Below are 5,845 nucleotides of genomic sequence, written 5' to 3' on the forward strand. Positions count from 1 at the left end.
ATTGGTCATGTCTAAATTTGGAGCACCTCTCCTTTAGAAAGATGAAGTCCTAGGACATAAGTCCTTCTCTCTCTTAGCTAGATGAATGTGGTTAACCTTATCTAAACACTTGATTGCAAATGAGAGTATCTTTGTTAGCGTAAGTCTTGTTATGTCTTGATGTGCGGAAAAAATATTAATCTTGAAGCCTTGTACCCATTTTATTTCTCCTTAGCCTTCTATATCCCCAACGCTTCATTAACGAGAGTTATATGGTATATCCAACCCACGAGGCTATCTTAGCTAGACATTTGTGACTACCTAGATCCAACGGTTGTCACAAAGTAGGGTTAGTTAGGTTAACTGATTATGGGGAATAAGCCATGTCTGGTTTTCATTTCTCCTTGTTTTGGAAGAAGAGGGCTATGTTTCTTGGTATCGTTGATGAAATTGCATCATGTCTGAGTTCTTGTGTAGCAACGGGAGAACCCTCTTGGGTGGTTTCGTCGACCTGTAGATTTAACGCATGTCGAGGCTAGTGTCTGAAACTGGTAGGTATATTGTTAACCTGGCCTCCTTCTAGTTCAATTAACCTCTTGATTCTTCACATCCTGTGCTAAGGTTTCTTACTTCATCCTAATTGAGCAATAGTGATGCAAGACAAGAAGGAAATTTCGAGGATTCCCTACCTAGGTGGTTCTCTCTCCCTTTTTCCCTTTGGTAAGTGTTGTGTCTTGTATATTTTGTAATTGGGTTACGACAGGCAGACATATACTACCTCACCTGAACCCTGTTTATCTTTGGTTTGCTTCCACAAGACCATAACAACACAGGGTGAAGGAAACGACAGAGGTGAAGACCATAACGACACAGGGTGAAGGAAACGACAGAGGTGACTTGACATTCCTCTACAGATATGTCCTTCTTTTCCCAGGTGGAATTTTCTTCTTGTGAAAGGATTCTATTCACTTTTCTTCAAGTTATTTCCCAAAAATCACCTTACAATTCACGGGAGGGTTTTAATGCACAGGTAAAACCCTAACTTGGGATATTATATCTGATTCATTTTCTTTTTCTCTTGCAGGCACCATTCAAGGCTCTTGGTACGCCATCTGATCAACAACTTCGGCTCACTCCGTCCATTATAGGATTAACGTTTATAGGTGTAACATTTATGAAAAAATTCCTCTATTTTTTTTTTTTTTTTTGCTTCAGGTTCCCTCTTGCAAGTCTGTTGCCCAAAATCTGGGTCGAATGAACTCTGGTTTATGACTTGATTATAAATATAGGTTTATCAGGTTTATTTCCCCTACTTCCAGTTCTTTTAAATAAAAACCCTAAGGATTAATATTATTGCTTGAATACTTGTAATATTTTGATTACGGCCCTTCCGGCCTCAACATTATGTCGCTATGTAATTTCTTTTAAAGGTTCTGAATATTATAATTATTTTCCTGTTGCTATTACATTAAGTGATCACAGATGTATAGGGTTAATTTTTGTCTGGGTTAATTAATGAGTATCATCTATTATTTCCTTGCGTTCTTGGCACTAAGTATGTCTGATTATTCTTTTTTCTAGTTATGTCAATGGGGTTGGCTTGGTCTACGAGTAATTTGAAGATGTTTGATTATCCATAGGTCGTTCTGCTATTATTTGCTTTTATTTTCTACACTGGAAATATCAAGACAGTTTTATAAGTTCTCTAAAGGTAGAAGAATGCAAAAGTATGTTGTATGTTTTGAATGTTTACCTGAAGTATTTCTTTTTCAGTTTTTTCTATCAAAATATCTATTTCATATTCCTCTCAACCAAGGACTGTGCCTGGCCATTGAGTCACTTTACTCGGTAGCCCTAGTGCTAACCCTAGGTTAGTGGAGTCCCTACAAATTTCGTCCTTTCGCTTTGTAACTATTATCCTAAAAGAAAATAACTCCACATTTACCAGGCCATAGTCCCCTCATATATTTTCTTACTTTATTTATAAATAATACATAGAATGAGGTCTCTCTGCCTGAGTTTTTAAATGCTAATTTAGCTTACAAAATTTCACACCTATTTTCTCGTTCCAACAATTTTGACATATAGGTTTCCCTACCTTTCAACTGGTACCTGCTTTCTTGTTGGGTATGGTCCATACCCTCCACCCAGGCTACAACAGGTAACATTCTAACTTACCACATCGATTTTAATCTTTCCCCCTTTTTCACTTTTTACTTACACCTCGAGTTTGGATAAAGCCACAAATTAAAACAACTATTAAGCCTAAATTAGTACACAACTTTCTTTTTCTTTGTCTATCGACCACAGGACTACTTTACAGTGGCTTTTCACTCTCAGTACAAAACTTTTCCTTTTCTGCATTCTTTACAGAAAAGTTATACATGCATACACGCATACTAAAGAAAAATCCTTTCATTTCAAAATTGAAAAGTTAGTAACTTATTTGAAACACTGAGGAAGATTTTAGAGTCTATTCGAACTTCACGACCAGAAGCCAGATCATCTCTGGCTTCCCTCGAGCTTCCAATTCTTCCAGTCAGTTAAATAATAAAACTGTCAGTCCGCGAGTTTCTTTATTCGCCCTTACACAAAGACCTTCTTCGACAAGGCACACCAGTTTTATCTGCGACCGGTTTTAGGGAGCCCTTGTATCTCTCTCCCACAGTAATCCGTTAATGGATACCAGAGATAACAACATTTGTTTCCCTCTATTTTATTTTTTCAAGTTCCTTGTCCATTGGCATTTTTCTCCAACCAATTGTTACTTTTTGGTCTCCTCTCTTTTTTCTTCAAAATAGGAAGAAGAAAAACCCTCGAGTAAGGAGTTTTCGTTTTGTTATATCCGTTTGAAATATAACTAATTTTTAACTATTTCCTTAACTGAAGTAATTTCACTCTTCGAATAGACCTATCTCTTTACCTCAAGACACTTATTATTGTCATCATTAAACATTCGCCACTACAATTTCTTAACACGAAATGAAAACATGTATAACTTTTACATAGTTTCTACAAATCAAAGGCAACATAAATTTTTATATATAAAGTTTTCCAGAATTCATCATTCATTTTAATTAAGGCAACATAAATTTTTATATATAAAGTTGTCCAAAATTCATCATTCATTTTAATTTAGCCATAACTTACCATATCTAACCATAGTCAACTAAAGTCAACCATGATGGAACCATAGTCAATAATAGTAAGCTATGGTCTCTATGGTCAACCATATTCTCTCCATTGTCAACCATATTTCCCATTTTCAATATGGTCAACCATATTTTCCTTCATTTAAACATTGACAATCATGGTTAACCATGTTCATCTATGGTCAACCATATTTTCTCCATGGTCAACCATATTTCCCATTTTCAATATGGTCAACCATATTCTCCTTCATATTTAAACATTGACAATCATGGTTAACCATGTTCATCTATTCATTTAAACATTGACAATCATGGTTAACCATGTTCATCCATCCATAGTAAATCATGGTTGACTATAGTCAACCATGCTCAAAGAAGTTCACCCATGCTCAACATGTTCAACGCGTTCAACAAGTTGAACCATAGTCAAACCAACTTAATAATGGTCAACCATAGTTATTGTGGTGTCAACCATATTTCCCATTTTCAATATGGTCAACCATATTCTCCTTCATTTAAACATTGACAATCATGGTTAACCATGTTCATCCATTCATTTAAACATTAACAATCATGGTTAACCATGTTCATCCATCCATAGTAAATCATGGTTGACTATAGTCGACCATGCTCAAAGAAGTTCACCCATGCTCAACATGGTCAACCATAGTTATTGTGGTCATCTATGGTCAACCATAGTCAACCATGGTTAAACCTTGTCACCCCTGGTCAACTATGTCCATTCATGTTATATTTTCATCTACCATTGGTCAACCATCATCAACCATGGTTGATCTTTGTCAACCATCATCAACCATGGTTGACCTTCGTCAACCATCATCAAACATGGTAAACCATCATCAACCATAGTCAATCCTCAATAATTATGGTCAACCCTCACCAACAATAGTTACAATAGTTATGGTCAACCCTCATCAATAGTTACTAATGATCAACAATAATGAATCAAAATTTGAACATATTTAAAACCATAGCCAACTACGATCTATTAAAATTTAATCATCCCCATACACAGCCAGTATGAACTAACACTTGACCACATTAATGAAGTAGTTGATGTACACAGACTTTCCGTTATCAAAAAATTGTAGTAGTCAAAAGATTGTCATAGTAAAAAATTCGTGGTATCAGGTTTGTCCGGTGATGCTAAATTTGGAAAGAAGTATCTCAACTCGTTTTCACATCTACTTTCACCATTATTCCCTGTTATGTGTAGGCCACCACCCAAGCTCTCCTCTGGTTAAACGCAACTCTTTCTTAACAATGTCACTCATAAGGTGTTGTTTATGGAAAAATGTAGAGCTCGCGCGTGCTTTTCATTATGGATTACTTGTCCTGTAAGTCTAAGGACAGGTGAAGTAAGGACAGGTGAGGAAAAGTGGCGAGTTTTGTTTAGAGTAGTCTAGTGAAAACAGTGGAAATTCTAGTATGTCTTTTTTTTAAATTTGGTAGAAATTTTGGGAAATTTTAGTTACAGATTTTAAACTTCAAGATTTTTGGTGTTAAATCGATCTCCATCCTAAAAAAATTACTAAATTCCAACCATTTTGTTTAGTTTTGGACCATAATTCATCCTAGAGTTTTGTTTAGTGTTGGCCTGTGATTCACCGTGAAAAGCTACATTGTGTTTCGAAATTTGTCAATATAAACACAGAAGACACTGTTCAAAAGTATTTGTTTAGTTTTGGACAATGATTCACCCTAGAGTTTTGTTTAGTGTTGGCCTGTGATTCACTGTGGAAAGCTGGACTGTGTTTCGAAATTTGTCAATATAAACACAGTAGGCACTGTTCAAAAGTATTTACCCCTGTCCGAGTATGGGAGGCCTTCTCGTAATGAAGGCAATGTTCGCAGGACAAATGATGTTCACAGCAGGAAAGAAATGAGATGGAAATTTATTAACAAACTTTTTTAAATACGAGTCTAGCTGCATGTTCATTTTTCTTTATTGAAAAGTCTGTTAAAAAAGGCTACAAACTTTCCATTTTTAGATTTTATGATGAAAAGACAATGAACAGGTCTGTACTAGCATCAAATATTTACTTTACTGGAATTCTTTTCCTTATCTATATGCCACCAAAATTCTACGGTGTAAAATTATTGCAACAAGTCAAAAGAAAAGCATGTGGTATGCCCCCACAGCTTTTAGTCTGGAAGAAAGGTCGTCTGTATAGTAATGAAAGTTCCACCCATTGTAAATCTCCATTTACTTCCAGCGTAGTGTTCGGTTATTTCACTTACGAGCTCACTATAAACCACGCGCTTTTGGTGATTTGTAAAATATTCATGGTATCTTTTGCTACTCTTTGGCCCTGCAAACAACCCTGCAGTTTTTCCTTAAACCAGCAATGTCAAGGGACGTGAACATATTCTGCATCTAACACCAGCAATGTCAAGGGACGTGAACATATTCTGCATCTAACAAACTGTGGGGAAATGTTTTGTTGTTTACATGTTTTTTTGTCCAAATCAAAATTGAAATTGAACATCTAGATATGTTGGTATTTTGAAGCATCTTTATTAAGATGGTTGATTTTTGAAAATATCTTGGATTTTATTTTAACATTAAGTTGTGAGAATATTTCTAATATTAATGGTAGATGTGAAATATTTTATTTAAATGGATGATTTAAGAATGTTTGAGAATTTTTAAGAAAATATATAATCAAACAATTAACTTTATTCTTATTTAT

General features: G+C 35.2%; 1 long non-coding RNA gene across 1 annotated transcript; it reads left to right on the forward strand.

The window, feature by feature from the left end:
- The first annotated feature begins 200 nt into the window (after positions 1 to 200).
- On the forward strand, positions 201 to 1,519 carry LOC149193415 (uncharacterized). Its single transcript, XR_016254949.1, has 4 exons — positions 201 to 530; positions 631 to 699; positions 798 to 913; positions 1,064 to 1,519. It is a non-coding gene; the product is annotated as an uncharacterized LOC149193415 (long non-coding RNA).
- The last annotated feature ends 4,326 nt before the right edge of the window (positions 1,520 to 5,845 follow it).

This window comes from Pinus tabuliformis, chromosome 2_2 (genome assembly GCF_031772625.1).
Source record: "Pinus tabuliformis cultivar Carrire ecotype Pingquan chromosome 2_2, CPIR1, whole genome shotgun sequence".
Lineage (NCBI taxonomy): Eukaryota > Viridiplantae > Streptophyta > Pinopsida > Pinales > Pinaceae > Pinus > Pinus tabuliformis.